At 49.5% G+C, this 24,342-nt stretch overlaps 1 protein-coding gene across 4 annotated transcripts in view; it reads left to right on the top strand.

The window, feature by feature from the left end:
* FBXW7 (F-box and WD repeat domain containing 7) overlaps positions 1-24,342 on the top strand; it is a 1,581,903-nt gene that overhangs the window by 685,994 nt on the left and 871,567 nt on the right. The window lies entirely within an intron of this gene.

Below are 24,342 nucleotides of genomic sequence, written 5' to 3'. Positions count from 1 at the left end.
GCCTTTGACACGATTGATCGTGCTATTCGACGCCAGCGTCATCAGACTGGGATGGCAGGCATAGCTCTGGCCTGGTTTGTTTCCTTTTTCCTCTACCCCTTTTTCAGTGTCATGTGGGGTTCCTCTCTGCCCCCCCTACTGTTTAACTTAGATCTGCGCTTTCTCACTGACCTTGTCTCCTCTCACGGCGTACACTTTTATACGTATGCCGATGATACTAAGCTGATGTTATGCCTCGGTGCCCAGGCCTCGGAGCCCCTTCGAAATTGAGGGGGTGTCTTGCTGAGATTGGGGCATGGCTGGTGGAAACCTGGCTGAAGTTAAATGGGGGGGAAAAAACTGAGGTCCTAATACTGGGCTCCAGTGACCCTTTGTCCTACTGGAATTCTGATTGCTGATTTGACTCATTTGACCCTTGTCCTGCACCTAGTAGCTGTGTGAAAAGCCTAGGGATTAAACTTTTTTCCTCTGGCTCATGCGAGGCTCAAATTTCCTCTGTTTGTAACGTGTTTTTTTTAGTCTGAAAATACTGGGGAAGGTCTTGCCTTTCTTGCCACCTGCCCATCGCTCTCTGGTGGTTACAGCTTCTGTCATGGGCTCTCTGGATTACTGCAATGGAATCTACTTTGGCCAGCCTGATTTTTTGATCCAGGGACTTCAGACTCTTCAAAATGCTGCCACGTGCCTTGCTCTTGGGGGGCCCCTGATCTCTCCCATTCTAGCCCGCTTTTAGCTAAATTTCACTGGCTCCCGGTTAGAAGCTGGATTAAATTCAAGGTTTTGTGTATCATGCACTGTTCAGTCCAGTGCAGTGGTCCTGCCTTTCTTCACTCTAAAGTTACCAACAATGTACCGGTGCGAACGCTTTGCTCCACAGGTAAAAACCTTTTAGTGGTTCCTCGTTTTCTTAGGGCTATGCTCGGAGGATGCTGTTTCTCTCTCCTGGCTCCCACTTTGTGGAATTCTATTCCACTGAGTTTACATGATATACCTGACAATTTATGCTTTCGTAAAGCTTTAAACACTTTCCTCTTTTAGGCCTCACATAGGCCTCTTCTGTGCCGGTCTTCTTCAGCAGCATGCAGATGCCTTTGGGTCAGGTCCCTCTTGCGCTTAATAAATTTAAATACATACATACATACATACATACATACATACATACATACATACATTGCAAGGAGGGAAGTTCCCTTGACCTTTCCAACAAGGAACCATTACTTTTATAATACCTCGAGAATAGAAAGTGTAAGACCAGGAAACCAGGCTGAAGAATCCTGCATTGTGTGTCGGAGGTACCCGGGGCTCTCCCGTGTCAATAATCAAGGCGGGGAGAATGGCCAGCTGCCGTGGTACTTTCCTTGGCTTCAAGAACAAAGCAACGCCACAGCGAAATCTACACAGCCGGTGAGTTGGGGAGAACGATACAAGGCTAGTCTGTGTAGAAGCCAAGGATGCAAGAGGCAACATTGTATGGTGAGCGCTGGAACGAACATTGTTTGAAACGCGTTTGATAACCAACGCCAGTAAAGTTGAACTGCAGATGAGTGATTGAACTTTGAAACCAAGATACAATACCTTTGACAGAGTAGTCCGGCACTGCGTGCGTGCTCAATGGAAGGTTTTTGTAAGTATCCAGCTGAGAGTTGACAAAAGTGAAAGAGTGGCAAAGGATTTTGAATTGAACTGATGATGCGACGGGTCAAGCAAAATCCTGCACTCAATCGAAAGTCTTCGATGTTGATGCACTAAAGAACGTTTATGGCAAAGTAGATAAAGTTGGTCGCAGCCTGGCCGAGGGAGATCAATTGAACGCTTTGGGTTAAAGCAAGTTTGTGTTAAAGTAGATCAAATTGGTCCGAGCCCGGCAGAGGGAGAATGATTGAAGATTTTCTGTCAAAGTTGATCTGAGCCTGGCGGAGGGGGATCCAGTGTGAACCGTGTATCACCAAGAAATTGGATATGTGAAATCCTAAGAAGTTGGGGTCTGAGCCCGGCGTAGGGGTACCTGGGGTGAACAGAAAATCACCTGAGAATTTGTACGTGTGAAACCCTAAGGAGAAAGGAACTTTGTTGTTTGTCGCATTGCTTCAGGCCCTTTAAAAAAAAGGCTTTGAATGGCAAGGAGACTTTGGCACGGAAGGCCATGATATTGAAGTTTTGAACTGCACCCTTGTGCTAGAGAAGCCAGAGACTGTGCTAAGCTTGAGTGTGCTGCCTTGTCCCGTGCTGAAAACATGGTGAAGGGAAGCCTATGCCTTGAATATCCTGACATATGATTTCTTGGACACTTTCCTTTTGCATAACCTTGTCTCTCACACTATTTGTATTTAGAGGTAAGGATTGGCAATAGGTATATTAGTATAGGCCCGTTTATTCTGACAAGACACCACTAGAACTGTGTAATTATTTGATGGTTGTAGCTTGCTCCCATCTTTAGATTTAAGTTTAGATGGGCGTTTTTCAAACCCAATTGAAGTTCAATAAACACCCCTGAACTGTGGTCACTTGTGTCTGTCTTACTGTTAATACCATGTCTTCCTTACAGCATACACGGCTATATATATTTCAAAACAGCAACGAGGCAATACAAAAAAATATATTCTAAATGATCAATAAAAACAAGTGAAAATGGAAAAATGGTTACAGGTTACTGCAAAGCAATGAATCAGTATGCCAAAGAAAATTGCGAATAATGCCTATTAAACTAGAAAAACCTGGTTCGCAGATTGAAGCTGCGTTATTCTGGCTGGAAACTAGTAGTAGAACTTCTTGTGTTGGCTTCCAATTGACAGTTGGCCTACTCAGGTTTCGGCTGGAGTGGCTCGTGTCTAAGTCAGCAAGCCCAGCCTTCTTGAGGGCAAAACAAAAATCTATTTGATGAACACAGCCCGAGTCAAAAAAGCAGGGATCGGTGTCAGAATCTACTTCTCACATCTCTAGACTAGTACTAGATGGTTGGAAATAAACATTTAATACCTGCTAAAAACTTGGATAAACTCCAAGGTGGCTAGGTAAAGCCAAGGATCCACACGGCAGCAGGTGATGGAAGGGGCCTGCAGGCAAAGGAGAGCAGAGAAGATATAACTGTATATATGAATGCAAGCATCACTTGGCAATCACTAGAAGGGCAGCAGGAAGGACAGAGATGCCTGTTTCACTGACTGTCCTCTGTGATTGAATCTGGTAAATTAGCAATAGTCGCAAAGGAATAGAGCTTCCTCACCTAGATTTTAGTGGGCATCTGTGGGCATCTCACGGCAAGCTGAACCGCCCAACGGTAAAGCCTCGATGCTTGGATAATCAAGTTTGTCACATCAGTTGGGCGTAGCTGAAAACAAAGGAGAAAAGGAGAAAAAGTCTCAGTTGGCCTAGTTTTACATTTCTAAAATTCTGAAAGCCTGTAGGCGAGCGTCACAAGCAGGCTTTTGAAAATTACAGGATGTGCTGTGGAAGGTGTACTACAGAAGTGAGTTCACTACTCGCCACTGTTCTACTCATCGCTTGCCTGCTGGAGAGAACAATTTCCGCTCTAGCTCATAATAATACATTCGACCATTGAGATTATTTGTGGCCAGTGCGCAAAGACAGAAAAACCAAATGCCAATGAACAACATCGGAATCAAAAACAATGGTTGCACGCCAAGCTCGGTTCTTGTGAGAAATTGAGCTATTGCAAAAGTCTAGCCCACCAACTGCCAGAATGTGTCTCGGTAGCGTGGTATTCGTAACTTGCTTGCCCCCTTTGATAGCGTTGCCTAAATGGACATGGGGCTGGACGTCCGTGATTGTTCTTACGGCATCCATCAGTTGGGCATGGAGCACTGCGTTCAGCGTTACGGTCTCCGTGGGTAAGCATCATTTTACCAAGGCAGTAGTGCCACTGACCCAATACGGATAGTTTCTGTAAGTGTCCGAGTGCATCTCAGTTAGATTGGCTTTTCTTTGACCTTGCATGGTATTGTTTGTAATAATTGTCCTTTCACTCACTAATCTTGAAAAAATGAAAAATGACTCACTTTTGTAATCAATTTCTGAATGGTCTTTACGGACATATTAACGAATACAATTTAATGTGGCATAGGAGAATTCCGTTGCTGTGTTGCTTTGGATCTCCACGTATCTCTATGCCAATGAATGATTTGTGTGGAGTACCTCGCGTTTGTGTGGATATCTTCATCTGATACGCCTGGCCTTCTACCTACCTTTGTTTCTATCGCTACACGTTTACATGCACGAGTCACATCACGGTGCAGCTGTGTGTAGTGGCCATCTGAGAAATATTAAGTGAAAGTTGGAGAACATACATAATAGACACGGCTCTAGCGTTTGGTATATACAAGTGTTTCTCGTCCCTTGAATTAACTTAGCTTTATTTGCTGCTGTTGGATGTCAAGAAAACGTTATTGTAATGCTTTTGTGCCTCAACATACATTTAATGTGTCTTTAAACCGTTTTTTAAAAAGATTTTAAAATCGCACATATGGAGGCGCATCACACATATGGAGGAGCATTTGCAACTTGGTAACAAATATGATGCTAAATACCCGAAACCTTCCTCTTGCCCCAGGTATCCCTAGCTAAGGTCGATGGGAGAGGAGCTGACTCCTTTTTGAATTATTCTGCTATTGGGCGTTTCCCAGGCACTGCTATTAGATGCCCAGGTATTCACATCATTTTGCACCTTCTACCATCAATGGCGAGTTAATACCACCACGGCTGTCGCTGGCAAGTGCCTTTCGCATGCCTACAAAAAATTCCAAACTGTTGACATTGACAATGGCGGTTATCAATTTGAGATTAACATAACTATGGCAAGGTAAAATGGTCGGCTGGTACAACACACATATCTTTTGTTGAATATGTTCAAGCTACTACCCTGTCATGCTGTGTGCATAAAACAATAGGCAAATAAAAAAAATGCATAGGAAATTGTTTATTCTGTCAATTTTTTCAGCTATTTGTATTTATTTGTATTGCGCTCTAGACCCGTAGGTATAAAGGCCCATTGCAGAAGAAGACTTACAGCTTAGTTACACACCATCATACTATCAACCATTTACACAGCACATAAAAATAAAAATGGCAAGGTGTCCGATGATTACCACTCGTCTGCGCAGTAGATACGGATAGTATACTTATATACAGGTTAATTACACATTATACAGTGTCATAGAGTCATATATTACAATTTAGGAAATGAACTCGGTGTGTATTTATTCAAAATGCTTGTGGAACTTTCTAAACGTACACATCGAATTAGCATCAGGCTATTTGTGTCTTTTATATAAAACAGAATACAGGGTAGATTTGCTTCATTACTTTGGGATATTAGGTGGCACTGCCATCAATAAGCCGAAACGATTGCATTAGAGTACAGATAGGGAGAAATGGCATTTGAGGAGGGACACACACCTTGTAGGTGGTGTTTGCCCACCGATTGACTGCCCAAGGCCATGCTAATCCTCACAGGCATTCCGACCCAGTTCATGCTCCCCACCCCCAAAATAGACCTCCTTATGGGAACTCTGAGCTCGTTTTAATCAAGCCTTTCCTTCAAACGTTGTGCCTGCCAGTATTTTTTTCAAAGCAGTCTTCTGAGTGTTAATGACTTAATTGTAGCTGTAACTGGGGTAATACAAATGTCTTTAGCCATGTCTGCCTTCAGCCACTCAATGTATAAGCACTATTCGTGTCCTTCACTGAAGTTCTATTAAAAACAAGCATTGGCAAAGTGAATACATTTTGACTTGTGTGTAAATATTAGGCATTTGCCAGACACTCCTATTATATGGCCAGGTACTCACACTGATTTGCACCTGCTACCATCAATGGCAAGTTAATACTGGGAAGATATGCAAGGAACTCATGGTGGCAACAGTAAAGACGGACACAAGTGGTCATAGTTTAAGGGTGTTTATTACACTCTATAGGAAGGTTGGGAAAACACCTAATCTAAATCTAAGATGGGAGCAAGCTACGACCATCAAATAATAATAAGCCAGTCCTAGTGGCGTCTTGTCAAATAAAACGGCCTATACTCAGAAAAACCTCTTGCCAATCCTTACAACTAATACCAAAAAGAGAGTGCGATAATGTTCACAAGAAAGAAACAAGTGTGCACAAATAGTCGGGCCGGGGTGGGGGGGGTTCTCCCATCCCCACGTTTTGAGCACGGGACAAGGGGGTACTCCAGAGCACAGCATATGCTTGAGCTTTCCCAGCACGAGACAGTTCAGCTCTCAGCAATCCGGACCTTGGGGGGTTAAGTCACTTTTCTACAAAAAGTCTCTTGCCTCCGAAGACCTGATCTGTGTAAAATAAACAAAAAGTTCCTTTCCGTAGGCATGTAGGATGATGACTTTTCACACTTGAATCCGCCTTTTCCGGGGCTCAGATCCACAAAAAGTTCCTAGTGATATCGGGACCTTCGGTAGTTATGTTTCTTGCTTCCGAGGGCCAGGCGGGTTCAAACAAAAGTTCCTTTCTGATTGTACTTGGGTGATCATTCTTCACCTTTGATCCCCCTCTTCCAGGCTCAGACACCTCTCGAATATCAGCCTCCCTCTGTTGGGTTCACCCTGGCTTGTATTCAAAAGATTTCTCTTTTGCATTCACGTGTCGGTGGGGTGATGGCTTCTCACCTCTGGATCCCCCTCTTCGGGCTCAGACCCTTCTCAAATGGCAGCCTCCCTCTGTTGGGTTCACTACAGCTTTTCCTTGAAAGACTTTCTCCTGGGGCTTTCACAAATCTTAATGTCTTCTTAAACAGTTCAATGTGGACATCCCTCTGTCGGGTTCACTCTTGTCAACACACTGTTCATTGGGACTTCAAGCTTCGTCCCGTTTCATCGGCATCCCTCCATCGGGTTCACTCTTGCCAGCTATTGTCAATCGCAGTTCCTTCTACTTTCACCCTATGAAGGATTCGCTCCCTTCGTCTTCTGCTTACTTGTTGGTCAAATACTTTCGACTGTACAGGGGGATTTTGCTAGACCACTGTATGACCACTTTGACCTTTTCCTTCCGACTTTCATTCAAGCCTTCTGGTATCAGTAGTTTTGACAGTAGGGGAATTGACCAGAGTCTCTCGAGTGAGCACCCATGTGGTGCCTGAACCCTTTGCAGCTGGTCTTCCCGTAAAATGTTAAGTTCTTTGAAATTTCCTTATTTCATCATTTGCCACTTTTGTTCAACACAGTTCGGTTTCTTATCGGTTTCTCCCCTCGACTCACCGTCTGTGATGAACCGCTTGGCTTTTCTTGCTTCTGGAGTCAAGGATGGTACCACAGTAGCAAGCGCATCTCCTTGTCCTGCTTATCAGTGTAGAAGGGCTTCATGTACCGTTGACATCTGCTGCAACACACGCTGGCTATTGTTCGCGGTCCTATGCTTCCTTCAACTTAGGCTTTGCGGTTTTGGTTCGGAAAGGGCAGGGTCGCTTCTCTCCTTGTCGCACCTTCGGTTCTCGCCGCCTTTCTTCGCCTCTTGAACTGCCGTGCTTGGATAGCTCTCTAGTCATGCGGTCTGCCGTGCTCATCTTGTGCTCCGCCTTTTATCTCTGTGGGGAAGGGAAAGGGCTGTGAGGTGTGTGCGATTCTGGTCAATTGCCTCACTTTGCCTGAGCCTAGGGTTGGGACATGTCGGGTAAACGGCTCTAGTGTTAGTCCATTTTCTTTTGTGGTGTAAGAAAGTGTTTGTGTCGGAAAAAGTGAGGGTGTAGAGTGTCTGAGTATCCTACGTGGTAGGCTGGGGAAAAGGTGTGATAAGAAGGGGGATACTGCATCTCACCCATTGGTGTTCCACTCCCTGAGGACACCCCATCCAGGTGATCCTCCCGCACTAGCCCACCCCCTGGATTTGGAACCAGTAGCGATGGCCGTGTCTTGGCCACCCAGATGACAGATCCCCGGGGACTAGTCAGGGAGACACCTTCAGGTTTCTCACAGATAGCACAGGGCAGCACGTTTGTCTTGAAAGCAAGACAATACAGAGCAACACAGGTTTGAACCCCTTTACCCCCGCTTAGAGATTGGTCTCCGGTATTAAGTGTGTAATAAAAGATTAATTATCATCAGTACGACAGTGCATGGCAGGTGCTTTTCCAATGCCTACACTAAAGCCCAAATTGTTGGCATTGCCAATGCTTGTTTTACGTTAGGACTGGATTGATTTTTAGGGAGTAAAAGGTCATTATTCCCCAATGTCTAAAACATTTATATATATTTGAAATACATACTACATGGTATTTACTAAATCATGCAGATAAAAGAATGAATTTAACCTTAAAGTTCCTATTAAGATCAAATGGTTTTTAATGTTGGGGTGCTTTTCTGTTGCATTTTTCTGCTGGTATTACTGATTTCAACATGTTCATGAAGTTGTGTGTGTGGAAGGAGTGAGAAGGTTGTTAGCTATTTTTTTATTGTGAGTATATGTTAGTCCTTTTTGGGAGGCGTATTTGTCTATTTTTAGAGAGAAAAAGTGCCTGTAAGGCTGTATCCCGTAAACCATTCCTATCATCACTTATACACTCGCCTCCCTTTTGCACATCTCACCCACAGGCCTTCTACTCTCACAATGAAATATTTTGATTAGCTTATTTTAATAACACCCCAAAGACCGCAACTTCCCCCACCTCCTGACCTCCTCCCCTCACCCACTCCCCCAATACCTCTTCTCCCAACACATTTAAAACTTTACTTTTAACAACATAAACCAAGTCCCAACTCCCCCTACGCCCCCCCCCCTTCCAATGTCTGTATCAGCCCACCAGGCTTCCATTCTCCTCCTCAGTCACAGCCAGCAATCCTTCCTCGTCTACAGTTCCCTTAAGAATTGGACGGGTCCGCTACCGGTTCCCTTAGTCATGTCTTCCCCCGTTAATCTTCTCCCTCCCACCCCTCCACCCCTACCCATACTGCTTCATGGCGGTCGTAGATCATTATCCTTCGACAAGTCATTTAACAATTGGTCCAATGGATCATTACATCCTCCACTTCCGGCTCAGGGTCCGCATCCTTTAAAACCGTTAGTTCCGCCAACCTCCACCTCCGCACATCCTTCCGCCATTGATTAATTGCTGGGCCTTGTGGACTTTTCCAAGCTATCACCATTCGGCGTTTTGCCAGCACAAGCAAAAAACGGCCCATTCGAAGGGATTGTGTCCTTCGACGTATTCCTTATCTTTGATAATACGTTTCCAGCTGCTGGCCTCGGAAATTTTTTCTGTAGAGGGCGCTGCGCGTCGACGTCCGCCGAGTCGATGTCCCTCGACGGCCACCGTATCGGCGCCGACGTCACCATGCCCATAAATAGCCACGCGCTGCGTCCGTTGCTCAGTTCCGTTTTTCTGCGCTTCGGGGCCTCGGAACGTCGTTGCTCAGTTCAGTCAGGATAACTCTATATCTACTCGAATAATACCTACTCGTTCTCGATGGCATCTTCATCGGAACAGACGCCGCCATGATCCGGCTTCAAGAAATGTCGAGACTGCGGTAAACAAATGTCGATAACGGATCCACACAGGATCTGCTTGTGGTGTTTGGGATCCGAGCACCATTGTTCGGAGTGTGAGGACTGCATGTCCATGACGGCAAAAGCCTTGAAGGAGCGCAAGGGGAAGCTCGAGAGAGGTAAGTCAAAAACCTCCTCGAAGGTTTCTTCGGCTGAGTCGAGGCATTCGTCTGCTCGCCGTCAAACATTCCCATCCCACCATTCGTCGAGATCAAGACACTCAAAAAAGAGACGTTGAAGATCCCCTTCGTCGTCTTCTGTGCCCCAGAAAGGGTCTCCTGTCCCACAAAACACAGCTCTCAAGCTGAGTGGGAGGAATTCAGAAAGAAAATGTTAAGCGTCTTCGAGAACGCGGCCTCGAAGACAGCTGAAGGTGATACCCCGGGCAAAAAACCCAAAAAATCAAAACGCCGCGAGTCGCAGCACCCGGCGAAACATTCCACCCGAAAGCGCCACGAGCCATCGGGTAAGAAGGCACCATCTTCGACGCCGTCGTCGAGGATTCCTTTGCCGCCGTCGTCGAGGATTCCTTTGCCGCCGTCGTCGAGGATTCCTTTGCCGCCGTCGTCGAGGATTCCTTTGCCGCCGTCGTCGAGGATTCCTTTGCCGCCGTCGTCGAAGATTCCTTCGCCGCCGTCGTCGAAGATTCCTTCGACGCATGGATCAGCGCCATCCACGCCGTTGTCGAAGGGTTCCTCGACGCCATTGTCGACGCCGATGAAATAGAAGACCAAGGCTACTCCACCGCCAACAGTGATTCCAAGGGCCTCCGGCACGACGCCAAGACCGTCGTCGATGTCCTCGAGTAGGATCCCGATCCTCTCGAGTTCTTCGAGACCCCTTCCAGTTTTTTCGACGCGCCTTCGAAGCCTGTCACATCGGCGTCGACGACATCGACGTTTTCTTGCCCAATAATGACGAGTTTGGCTCCTTCTGCCTTAGAGATGGGTTTTACACCATTTCAGAGCTCAGAGTACCCTGGACTATCTTCAATTTATGAAGAGGCGGAAGATTCTGACCAGGAAACATTTGGGTTACAGAGGACCACACTGCCTATTTCAGAGGATTTCACCGCTGAGGAAAGCAGGCTGAAGGACCTACAAGAGTCACTAGATGAGGCAAGTGGGCTGGACACTTCCCCAGAAGTGGAATTTGTTAAGCCAGACCCAGGGGAACATGCCAAAACACCCAATAGAACCCTTATGGCAAGAATTATTGAATTTATGGGTTGGTCTGCGCCTTCCCCTGTTTTTCAACAGGATGATTTAACAGACATATTAGACAAAGGTCCACAGGAGGACCCTGTGGTCCCCTTCCATGCAGCCTTGCAAAGGAAAATTACATCTAATTGGGAAACTCCTGAAGTTATCCCTGCGGTCAATAAAAGATTGTCAGCCAAGTATAGGGTAGCGGCTGCTGACCCTGAACACTTATCAAAACACCCGACTCCAGAGAGCCTGGTGGTTCAAGCAGCAACTTCATCTAGCAGTAGGACCGCTTACCTTACTGTCCCACAGGATAGAGATGACAAGAGGTACGATTCTATGGCGAAGAAAGTCTTCTCTGCTTGTAGTATGGCGTTGAAGTCCATCAACGCCACCTGTACGCTCGCCAGGTTCAGTCACACACTATGGGAGTGTGCTTAATCAGCGGCTGACTGCATACCCGAAGGAGAGGAAAAAGAAGCCTTCCTTAACATTATTAAAGATGGCAAAGATGCCATGTGCGAATAACTTCAAACTGGCATCGATTCCGCTGACAGTATCAGCAGGGCCATGGCGGCAAGTACAACAATCCGCAGGAATGCGTGGCTGCAAAAGTCTGGCTTTGCTCCAGATGTACAGGCCAGACTTTTGAATATGCCCTTTGACGGCTCTTCACTATTCAGAAAAAAGGCTGATGACAGTCTGGAAAAGTTAGATTTCTAAAGCAGCAGCAAAATCTTTAGGAGCTGCTATCCACCAAACTCCTTTCCGCCCCTCAGGAACCTCTGGGAGAGGAAGGTCCTTTCGCTATTATTCCGCATTCGGGAAAGGCAGAGGACAGCCGGCTCAAAGAGGCCAAAGGAGATCCACCCTAGGTGGACGGGTCAAAAGTACTAAGGCCGCAGCAGCTGCAGGTGCCTCTTTACCCTCGGCATCTGCATCAGCCGCCCCCAACCCACTCTGAGGCCTTTCCACACAATACACCTGTAGAGGGCAGGTTAACTCGCCATCTGACGGAATGGCAGGCTATAACGTCAGATGCTTGGCCATTGGAGACAGTTGCCCAGGGTTACTGCCTACCCTTTCTCCACATCCCTCGGAGTCATCCACCGGGGAACAGCTCTCTAAAAGTTCCAGATTCGCTCCTCTTGCAGGAAATTATAGACCTGCTAGAGAAAGGTGCCATAGAACCGGTACCTGTAGCGGACAGGAACAAGGGCTGGTACTCCCCCCTACTTTCTCATACCAAAGAAGGATGGAGGACTGAGACCCATCCTGGACTTACGAGAATTGAACAAGTTCCTCAGGAAGGACAAGTTCAAGATGGTAACTCTCTCTCAGATCCTTCAGGCCCCCCAGCTCCAGGACTGGTTGGTATCTCTGGACCTTCAGGATGCTTATTTCCATGTGCCAATCCATCTAAAACACAGGAAATACCTGAGGTTCGCAATTGGCGACTCTCATTATCAATTTCGAGTTCTGCCATTTGGACAGACCTCCGCCCCGAGGGTCTTCACCAAGCTAATGTCGGTAGTGGCTGCGAGTCTAAGGAGGGAAGGGATCCACGTCTACCCCTGCCTGGACGATTGGCTGATCAGGGCTGTATCTTCGGAACAAGCTCAGATCCAGCTAGATTATGTCTGCCACTTCCTTCACAAACTGGGCTTCTCCCTCAATTTAAAGAAGTCACAGATGATACCATCACAGAGACTCCAGTTCATTAGAGCGGTCCTGGACACTTCCCTGGGAAAAGCCTCGCCACCAGAGGTGAGGGCTCAAGATATTCTACAGATGGTCACCAAGTTTCAAAATGCCCAACGTCTCCCAGCCTTCGACTTTTTGAGGTTGCTAGGCCTCATGGCATCCTGCATCTTCCTTGTGCCACAGGCTCGCCTGAGAATGAGATCTCTTCAGTGGGCACTGAGAAGTCAGTGGTCGCAATTCTCAGGGAGAATGACAGATCTCCTCCGGATTCCGGACAAGGTAGCCCGCGACCTTCAATGGTGGGCCTATCCAGAGAACATCTTGAAAGGAGAACTGTTTTGGCAACCATGGCCGGAGATAACCGTAGTCACAGACGCCTCACTCACGGGGTGGGGAGCCCATGCCAACGACTTGACCATCAGCAGTCGTTGGTCTCCATTGGAGTCCAGACTACACATCAACCTATTGGAGCTGAGAGCGATCAGACTAGCGCTGAAAGCTTTCCTGCCATCAGTACAGGGGAGAAATGTCCTGATAATGACGGACAACACGGTGGCCATGCACTACCTCAACAAAAGAGGAGGCGTAGGATCACTGCCACTGTGCAGAGAGGCGATGCAGCTCTGGTTTTGGGCAATTCGGGAAGGAATCGCTCTATCGGCAGTCCACCTAGCCAGAGAGAAGAACTTGACAGCGGACGCTCTGAGCAGGCAGAGCACAGTCTCCCACGAGTGGGAGCTAGCTCGGGAAGTCCTTCAAGAGATCTTCGCCCTTTGGGGAACCCCTCAGGTGGATCTGTTCACCACGAGCACCAACAGGAAGTGCGATCTGTTCTGTTCAAGGGAATTTCCCCCGAGAGGAGCTCTGGGAGACACGTTCGTAGTGGACTGGGATTTTCCACTCCTTTACGCGTTTCCACCAGTCCCTGTTATTCCTCAAATGATCAGGAGGTTGAGAAGATTCCGGAAAACCATGATCCTAATTGCCCTGGATTGGGCCAGGAGAACGTGGTACCCGGACCTTCTAGATATGTCCATCTGCCCTCCAATCCGTCTTCCACTCAAAGAGAATCTTCTCTCGCAGAAGGGAGGTCAGGTTCTCCAACCAGACACCAGAACCCTCAACCTTCACGCTTGGCTTCTGAAAGGGTGAGGTACAAGGATTGGGATCTCCCTGATGACGTCATGGAGGTGTTGCTTTCGGCCAGAAGGCCAGCAACAAAGTCTTTATACCGCTGCAGTTGGAAGAAATTTTGCAGCTGGTTTAGGGAAGGGAATATCAACCCTTTTTCATGTGGTACACCAACGGTGTTATCGTTTCTACTCTACTTGGCAAACTCAGGCCTTCAAGTTGGCACTGTAAAAGGCTATCTCGCAGCGCTTTCTATCTTCAGGCACACTGCAGAGGAACCATCGTATTTCAAACTTCCTCTAGTGGTACAATTTCCCAAGGGATTAACTAATGTTTATCCCCCAAAACCATTCCAGGTTCCCTTATGGGACTTAAATTTAGTCTTAAACTTCCTAATGGGCACTCCATTCGAACCACTTCACTCTTGTTCGCTGGGATTTCTCACGCTTAAAACTGTCCTATTGGTAGCACTAACATCTGCTAGGAGGGTGAGCGAGCTACAAGCTCTCTCCTGTAAACCCCCACATACGATTTTCCACAAGGACAAAGTTGTCCTACAGGTGAAGCCTAATTTCCTCCCAAAGGTGGTTTCTGAATTTCATATTACTCAGAAAATGACCTTGCCTTCATTCTACCCTCCTCCCCATCCGGGGAAAGAGGAAGAAAGGCTACATAGGCTGGACCCAAGGCGAGCTCTCAGCTTTTACATCAGCAGAATGGCTAGGATCAGGCAAGTAGACCAACTGTTTGTAGGATACTCGGGTCACAAGTTGGGACTACCCATAACAAAACAAACCATGTCCAGGTGGATTATTTTGGCCATTCTGGAATGTTACAAACAGGCAGGGAAAGAGCCACCCCAAAATCTTAGGGCTCATTCAACCAGGGGTATCGCAGCCTCGTTCGGCTCTCCAAAGAGGGTACCGGTCCGAGACATATGTGCGGCTGCCACATGGTCGTCCGCACATACATTCACAAAATTTTACAACCTGGATTCCTCCACTAGTCAAGAGACCAGATTTGGCAAGGCCGTATTACATTCGGTCCATCCCTAAAGGGATGCAAAACATTTTTACTCCCACCTCCAATTACATGCCACTGCTATGGGAGTCTATCAAAGATAAGGAATACGTCGGAGGACACAATCCCTTCGAAGAACAAGTTACTTCTTACCTTGTAACGTTCTTTCGACGGGATGTTCCTCCGACCTATTCCTTATCGCCCCTCCCATCCATCCCCGCAGTGATACTTCCCTTGTGGTTGCAGCTTACGCTCCTTCAAGGTCAATAACCAATTCAGGCATGACTTTTCTTATGCTACAAAACGGAACTGAGCAACGGACGCAGCGCGTGGCTATTTATGGGCATGGTGACATCGGCGCCGATACGTTGGCCGTCGAGGGACATCGACTCGGCGGACGTCGAAGCGCAGCACTCACTACAGAAAAAATTTCTGAGGCCAGCAAGCTGGAAAAGTATTATCAAAGATAAGGAATACGTCAGAGGAACATCCTGTCGAAAGAACGTTACAAGGTAAGAAGTAACTTGTTCTTCTGTTTCGTATTTTGTGCCTTTTCCCCCGGGAGCTTACCCCATAAGCAGATGTCCGGACATCGTTCCCATCCAGTCCCCAACAACCCATTCACTCCTTTAAGGACCTCATCCCAGTACTCCATTATTAACCCACATTTCCATGTCGTATGCCAAAACCCTGCCTGCGCCGTACCACATCTAGGACTTTCGTCCGACAACTCCCTGTTCATTGCCTGAATTACCACCCAAGTCACATACGTCCTGTATAGGATATTAAATTGAACCAACTGAAAATGGCATTCCTTGATGTCTTCCAGACTAACTCCCAGACCTGAGCCCATTCTTTCCCTGATATTTGATGGCCCATGTCCGCTTCCCACCTCTCCTTCACCTTCAATTCCTCCTCTGGTTTCCCCTCCCGCAGGACCTTATAGATCTGTGAGATTCGCGCCTTCCCACCCGTCTGGTCTAGCAATACTCAGAGCACTGGCCACGACTCCGGTTCCTCTGGAATTCCTGGCCATACCTCCGCTAATCTACGAACCACCGCCCCATATGCTAGGAAAAGCCCCTGCGATAAGTCAAACTTCTGGCACCATTCCTGGCTAGTGAGTAATTTCCCACCTTCAAATAGGTCTCCCACTGTTTCACATCCCCTCTGCCTGAGCTTCCGAATTCCCACCCTCCCAATTGCCTGACGCAGTTTCTGATCCACACCCCATGTGAGTCTTCCCTCATACCGTCCTCCCACCCCCCTATCACCAACATATTTCCTCCACATCTCTCTCACCGCCTCAAACACTACCGTTCTACCCTTTTTAAAAAAAAAAAAAATTATTTTATAAAGTCAAACCAACACACTACAACTGTTTCAAAACATAGAAAGCATCATATTCCAACACATTTTCAAACTCCCCCCTCCCACCTTAAACTAGAGCCGGTTCTCACATGTCGTTTACGGGAACATCATTGGGTGGCACAATACTTAGGCAGCCATCATCTGGGTCCTCTGTTTCGTTGTCACCCTGGTGAGGGTTTGCCAGCGAGGTCACCAATTGCCGCCAGGCCAGCAAGGGCCCTACTTCATCCTCGCCCCCCCTAGTGACGGCTTCAAACCAGACTACGGATTCAGCTTCCGCCCACCTCAAGAGGTCTGTCCACCATAACTCCACCCTAGGTCTGTGGGCTGCCATCCAGCCCATGGCATTCCTACGTTTGGCCAAGACATAAGCCAGGTCCTTTATCTTGCTTATGTGTTTCAAATGCCGGGGTCTGGGGAAAAGCCCATGCATGCATGACCAGGCTGATTCCACATCCAGCACCACCCCCCTGCCGGGCAGTTTCGTCTTGACCTCGTCCCAAAATCTATGCACCTCCGGGGAAGCCCAGAACATGTGTAGCAATCCCGCATTCACCTCCCCACACCTGGGGCATTGCTGCATAGCTGATCCCCCAAACTTTGCAATCTTCCCGGGGGTTAAGTAAGCCCTGTGGGTAACATACAGTTGAAGCTGTTGGAATCTCGCGTTCCGGGACACCTTTTTGTGGTACCTCTGAGCCCGTTCCCACTGCCCATCCGTCATGGGTCCTCCCACCTCCTCCTCCCAATCTTGTCTCAATTGGAGCAACTCCTTCCCTGCCCTTACTTGCAGGAGCTCATACATCCTCGATATTTCGTGCCTGCCCTCCGATACATCATACATGGTTTCCAGGGAGGCGTCTGGGTCTTCCGCTAGCACTGTCTCAGGCCATCTTTCTCTAGTCTTTTTCACAAGCCTAGTGTAGGTTATATATTGGCCACCATGTACTCCCGTCTCTTCCTGCAACCTCTGAAAGTCCACTGCCTCCCCTTCTTGCCATATGTCCCCGAGGGTGACTAGGCCTACCTGTTCCCAGTATCTGCAGACCAATTCAAGTAGTTGGGGGGTCGTTCCCGCACAGCGCCGCCAAAGGGGCCTGCTGGGAGTACGGCTCCCAGTCCCCCCAATCTTCCATGTCCTGTGCCAGATCTCCCAGCCCAGCCTCAGTAGCCGCCCCTTGCCCACCAGTTTCTCTGCCCAACCACACCACTTCCATCAGAAAGTATGGGGCTGTATCTCCACGCAGGAGCCTGGCTTCCGCGGAGTCTTCAGCCAAGAGCCGCCTGGCCACGTACTGCAGCTGCCCCGCCAGGTTATAGAGTTCGAAATTAGGCAGGCCTATCCCTCCCATGTCACACGGGTTCTGGAGCTTCGACAGAGCCACCCTATTCCTAGAGCTGCCCCACACGAAACCCCTACACACGCTGTGAAGTTTCGCGAATAGGCTCCTGGGTATCAGAAACGGGACGTTTACGAAGAAGTGCAAATGTCTAGGCAGGACCACCATCTTGAGCAAGGCTGCCCTCCCCATCAAGGTCAGGGGCAATCTGGACCAGAATACCATGCTATTCTTGATCCCCTCTATCGCCTTTTCCGTGTTGTGCTTGTGTTCTGCCTCGACCTTGTGGTACATATTTATTCCCAAATACCTAAATGTCACGGGCTGCCATGGTATCGGCAGGACAGGCAGCCTCTGCACCGGGACATTCCTATATCTGCCCAAGGGGAACAGACTGGACTTTCCAGGGTTCACCAATATTCCCGAGAGGATGGCGTACCGTTCTATTACCTCTAGCACGTACTTTAGGTTTTCCTCTTGGTAGCGCAAATAAAGGAGCATGTCATACGCATATAATGATATCAGATGCTCTCCACTGGCAGTGTTTATGCCCACTTCCCCATATTGTTGTCGCAGGCATATTGCCAGCGGCTCCAATGCCAGCATATATAGCATGGTTGACCAGGGGCATCCCTGTCTGGTCCCCCTGCCTAGTTGCCAGGAATCTGAGACTATGGACCCTGTCTTGACCCTCGCCATCGGGGTGCTATAAAACAACTGGACCCATCTGAGGTATCCAGGTCCCACTCCGTATCCCTTCAGGATCGCTTTCAGCCAGGGCCATCGTACCGAGTCGAAGGCCTTGACCGTGTCTAACGACACTATAGCCAGCTCGCCCGTGTCTTCCTCAGTTTGGTCTATGACATGGTGTAGCCTTCTGTGGTTATCGGTGATGTTCCTACCTGGAACATATCCCGTCTGATCTGGGTGTATCAGTTTCTTAATCACCCTCTTCAGTCTATTAGCCAGCACCGCCGTGAGTATTTTGCTGTCGTGGTTAAGCATGGACAACGGTCTGTAAGACCCGCGCTCCACGGCCGGTTTGCCTGGTTTCAGGAGTGGGATGATTACAGCCTCACGGAGGGACAACGGGAGTTCTCCCTGCTCATAGGCCTCGTTGAAAGTAGCAAGCAGTGGCAGAAGCAACTCTTACTGGTATGTTTTATAGAACTCGCTGGGCAGCCCATCCGAACCCGGCGCCTTGCAAGTGGGCAAGTTCCGAATCACTACCTCCAGCTCGTCCGAGGTGACGGGTGCGTCTAACTCAGAACGTTCTAGATCATCTAAGGTGGGCAGGTCAATGTCCCCCAATGTGTCCAGTATGTCTTGACCCATATCCTCCCCCGTGTCCTCATACAGGTGTCTGTAAAACTTAAGGAATTCCTCATTTACCTCTTTCTGGGTGTTGCATATGCAACCTCCCTCGCCCTGAATCTCACTAATCACCGAGCGGGGGGTCTCACTCTTATACAGCCAAGCCAGCAGTCTGCCCGGCTTGTCGCCCCCTGCATGTATCCTCTCCGTATATTTCCTGTAGCTGAGTCTGCACAGTCTATCCCAGAGTGCGCTGCAGGACAACTGTAGCTCCTCTACTTTGGTTTTGTTATCATAAGCGGTGCTCTCGCAACGCATGAGCTCCTCTAGCTCCCTTTCCGCCTCCCGGAGCTCACTTTCGACCCCCCCCCCCTGTAGCCCCTTAGCTTGGGAAATAGCTACCCCACGCACCACCACCTTAAACGCTTCCCACAGTGTGCCAACATAGCTTACACTTCCCGTATTTGTATCAAAGTATTCTTCAATGGCATCCCTCGGGCCCTCCCGAAACCCCTCATCCTGCAGAGCCTCGGTCCTAAGTCTCCATGTAGGGATCCGCGGTCGTGGGGGCTGGTGTCTCCAGTCTACCACCAAGGGCGAGTGGTCTGACAGCACTCAGGCCTTGTATTCCGCTCCTTCTAGATCTCTCACTATCTCGGCTGTTACAAACACGTAGTCTAACCTTGTGTACAAATCATGTGGCGCTGTGTAGTGTGAGTACGGTCTATCCGTGGGATGTAGCCTTCTCCATGCATCCTCTAGGCCTAGGTCTATCAGTAAGGTACTCAGCGCTTTAGCCGGCGGTGCCGTTTTTCCTGCCCTGTCCTTGGACCTGTCCATTCTGGGGTCTACGGTACAGTTAAAGTCCCCCCCCCAACACTACCGCACCCCCTGCCAGGGGGCCAAGTTTACCGTAGAGGGTCCTAAAGTAAGCTGCTGTATCGTTATTGGGGGCATACAAATTTATGATGTGCACTTCTCTGTTTTCCAAGAGACCCGTTACCACCACCATTCTACCCTCCGGGTCCACCGTAGAATCAAGCACCCGAAACAGCACGTGGGGCGCCACCCAGGTGACAACCCCTCTGGCATACGCCGAGTACGTCGCCCCCACAACAGTGCCCTTCCATTTCCTCCTGACCACCTCCAGCCTTTCCCTAGTGAGGTGGGTCTCTTGCAGCAGGGCTATGTCTACGCGCATCCTCTTTAAATACAACATCACTTTGTTACGTTTAAGGTAGCTGTTGAGGCCCCGTACATTCCAGGTCACGATTCTGAGATTACCCGATGCCATCTGGTCGGTCTACCTCCATCCCGCCCCTTCCCATAATGTTCCCCACGTAGGGTAGTTTCCTGGCTCTTTCCCTTCTATTCATGAACAGTGCACCCCTCCCCCCTTCCCCAACCTCACACCACTGCACATAACTCCTCCCCGCCAACCCCCAACAATAGCCCAGCTCCATCCCTGGATCTCAGGCCTATCCACGTCTGAACCCGTCTCGTGACCAAGAACAAGGACCCCGCGGGGTGTCACCAATCTAACAGTGACCTAACTAAATATACTACTATCGGGTGCAGAGGTTGCTCCCCAGGAGCTCCCAGTCATCTATTTGGGAGAAGTGAATTCAACGGGACCCGCCGGCAGATGCTGTGACTTCCTCCACACAAGCACAATATCAAACTATATTCCAGTCCCAATGTCATAGCTATGGCCTCACGGGTGCCTCTGCCACGTGCTACTTATCTCCAGCCGCTTCTGTCCGGGCATCCGATTCCTGAGGTCGACCTTGCATATCCAACCATTCCATCGCTTCGCTCGGCGTCTCAAAGAAGAGGGATCTGTTCTTATAAAACACCTTTAACCTGGCGGGGTAAAGCAACATGTAGCGGTGGCCTGCTTCTCTAAGCCTCCTCTTCACCGTTCCAAAGTTCATTCGACTCTGTTGTACGAGCAGCGTATAATCCGGATATGCCGTTATATTTGCTGACCCCCTTTCTATCGTGCCTCCTTTCCGGAAAAATTCGAGAATCTTCTCGCGGTCACGATAGTTCAAGATCTTCGCGATCAGCGGCCGCGGGGGGGGCTCCTGGGGCCGGTCTCCTGGTCAGGGCCCTGAGCGCCCTTTTGACCGCGAACCCCTGGGTCAGCTCCCCGCCTGTAATCTCCTGCAAAAGAATGGTTTCAACGAAATCCGTGGGGTTCGATCCTTCCATTCCCTCCGGTACCCCCACTATGCGAATGTTGTTGCGCCTGGCGCGCCCCTCTGCCTGCTCTGCTCTGTCCTCCAAATTGCCCACTCGTTGCACGAGGGCATGAAGCTCATTGGCGTGTGTATTGCACACCTCCGTGGTCGGGGCCAACTCCTTCTCCAGTTCCCCAGTGCGCTCCGCGATCGTTCGCACATCCTGGCGCAACAGGTTCACCTCTTCTCGGGCCGCTCCTATCTTGAGGTTTAGGCCCTCTTGCAGCTCTTTCATGGCCAGGCCCAGCTTCATCTCCCAGGCCACCTTCAAGTCGGCAATTGCTGCCAGCACCTCCTGGATAGTACCCGGTGGGTCCGTCGCCGCCGCAGGGGTTTCTTTGCTCTTGCCCCCTTCCGCGCCCGAGGGCGACCTAGCGTAGGTCTCCATCGTGGGCTGTTTGATCCGGGGTCGCACCACCTTGGAGGACATCTTGCTGCGTCGGTTGGGCCCACGCGCCCAGCTGTATCCTCGCGGGGTTCGCTCGCCGGCCTCTCCACAGCGAGGTTCCGCTGGACCCTGGTTCACTCTGCTAGCCCACCACGATCCAGGGCCTCTTCAGTGTGGGCTCGCCCTTATGTTCTTGCCTTCTGCCGGAGGCGCATGCGACCCGTCTGTCTGGTTGGGCTTGCCCACGTTCCGACCAACTTCATCAGCTCATCGGACCATTTATGGCCCTTTGTCCACAGGCGGCCATCTTGGGTGCTCCCCTTCCCTTGCGCGACCGCCACCTTCTTCAGAGTCTGGTTCCGTGGATATGCAGTCTCGCTGGTGGGGAGGGCACTCACCATGTGCCCCCACTTTCATACGCCTTTGGTTACACCGTGGGCTCGAAAGTCCGCCAAAAACCATCACTTCTTCCCAGGATCAGGATCGGATCATCGGGAGCTCCTCCAAGGAACGTCCTCTCACGTAGCCATCAAGCCACGCCCCCCCCACTACCGTTCTACCCTTATCACCCAGCGGGTACCTGAGTAAATCGACCGGCCTGTAATTGGGCGGTAAGTCCCCTACCAGTCCGTTCAGGACCCCCCACCCCCCCCCCGGTTGGTCCCACACCAACAACGACTGCAATTGTGCCGCCACAAAGTATTGTTCATAGTTCGGGAGGCCAAGACCCCCTTCTTCCCTAGTTCTTCGTAGTATCTCTAAAAACACACTTCTTCTCCCCGTACCCCACAGTAGTTCTCTAATCTTAATGTCCAGCATCTTGAAAAACACTCTTTTGGCCACATATGGTATATTAGTAAAAAAATAAAGCAGTTGCGGCAGGATCACCATTTTACATAACGCCACCATGCCCATCGGGGATAGGGGCAACACCTTCCAAAACTAGACGGAGTCACCTATTTTAGATAATGCTCTCCCTTTGTTATGTACAAATGTTTCCTCCATCTCATGGAATACCCATATTCCCAAGTATTGAAACAACTCTGTCTCCCATTTTATCCCCAGTTCCGGCAACTCCTCTAGTGGACAATCCCGTAACCCCCCCTAGCGGGAATAGCACCGATTTCCCGGGGTTGATGCGGAAACCCGACATACACCGAATGTTTCGCAAAACTTCCAACAATTCTGGGAGATACACCTTAGGATCCACCACGTACAACAACAAGTCGTACGCATATAGGGACACTATGTGTTTATGACCTCCCGCCTCAATTCCAGCCTCCTCCATTTCCTGTTGCAAAAATGCTGCCAACGGTTCCAGGGCCAAGGCAAAACAAAATTGAGGAAGCCGCACACCCCTGCCGCGTCCCCTTCCCAATTCCCATGTCCCAGATACCCAATTGTTGGTTCTCACCATCGCCAGAGGTTTCTTATACAAAAGGGCGAACCATCTACAGATATTCTCCCCAAACCCAAATTCCAGCAACACCCGAAACAGCCATCTCCGCTCCAAGGAGTCAAATGCCTTCATAGCATTGAACGACGCTATCGCCATATCACGCCTCTGTGGTTTCACTAGGTCCATAATGTGGTGAAGACGAGAGATATTCCCGGATGTATTCCTTCCCCCAATAAACCTGCATTGGTCCAGATGGACCAAACTCGGCGCCAACCTAGCAGCTAGGATCTTCCCTAGAATTTTCCTATCGACATTCAACAAGGAAATTTGTCGATACGCTGCGCAATCCTTCGGGTCCTTCCCCTCCTTTAGAATAACCGTGATCACTGCTTCCCTCATCGACTCCGGGAGACAACCATTCTGAAAGGCCTCCTCATACACCTTCAGGAGTTGTGGCACCAGGAGGTCAGCAAACACTGAGTAGAACTCCACCGGGAGCCCATCACTACCCAGTGCTGTACCTCTCCGCATTGTGCGGATCGCCCAGCGAATGTCCCCCTCCTCAATCGGAGCCTCCAATTCCTCCCGCAGGTCCTCCCCCAGATTCGGTAGCCGCAACATTTCCATGAGGTCCTCCACATCAACCTCTACATAACCACCCTCACTCGGATACAACTCCTTGTAAAACGCCACAAAAGTATCATTGATCTCTTTATGGATCCCCACCATCTCCCCCGTGCTTGACCTAAGCTGAGCTATCACCTGATCCGGGTTTTCCCCACTAATCAACCAAGCCAACAGCTTTCCCGCCTTATCCCCCTCTGTGTAATCTAACATCACGCCTGCTGTTATCAAAATGCGACAGTTCTACCTGATGGAACTCCAGCTTCCGCGCCAATGCTTCCCCCCCACCTCCGCACCCCCGCCGCCTCCCTATCCAATTCAGCCACTTGAGCCTCCGTTCGTTATAACCTTTGTAGGAGCCGCTTACACATCCCTACTGTCATGGCTAGGCATTTCCCGCTAATGGTTGCCTTATAGGCTTCCCATAACACTCCCCTAGATTCCATCGAGCCCTCATTCAACTCAAAATACGCTCTGATCTCGTTCCTAAATTCACCCCTGAACGCCCCATCTCGTAGCGCCTCCCTTTGGAGACGCCACAGCCGCCGCGGGGGCCTCATCAGTTCCAAATAACGTGGCCACTAAGGGGGAATGATCCAACAGAGTGTGTCCCAAATACGTTGTCCCCGAAATATTGGCAATGTTCCCTTCCCGTTAGAATGTAGTCCAGGCACGAATATGAGCCGTGTATGCCCGAATAATATGAATAGCCCCTTTCCTCCCCATGTTTCTCCCTTCACACCTCCTCCAGATCTAATTCCTTCATTATTCTATGGAGAGACCCTGTCATATGCCTCTTAGGCGCCCCCCTAGTTCCCGACCTATCTAATCTCTCATCCAGATGACAATTAAAATCCCCTCCCCATATGATCATGTCCCCCCTATGAACCCCCACCATGCGAAGCACCAAGGGGAAATATTCCTTGCATCCACATTTGGCGCGTTCGAGTTCACCAAGCAGCTTGCCCTGCCCTCCCATGAGCACTGCGCAAGCACCGTCCTGCCAGTCCCATCCTTCCATACCACCTCCACCTTCAATGGGATCCCTCTCGCCACCCAGATGAGCACACCCCTCGCCAGGGTATAATAT

This window comes from Ambystoma mexicanum, chromosome 6q (genome assembly GCF_040938575.1).
Source record: "Ambystoma mexicanum isolate Mex_15411 chromosome 6q, UKY_AmexF1_1, whole genome shotgun sequence".
Classification (NCBI taxonomy): domain Eukaryota; kingdom Metazoa; phylum Chordata; class Amphibia; order Caudata; family Ambystomatidae; genus Ambystoma; species Ambystoma mexicanum.
Note: the sequence above shows the minus strand (reverse complement) of the source record. Positions and strands in the feature narration are given on the sequence as shown.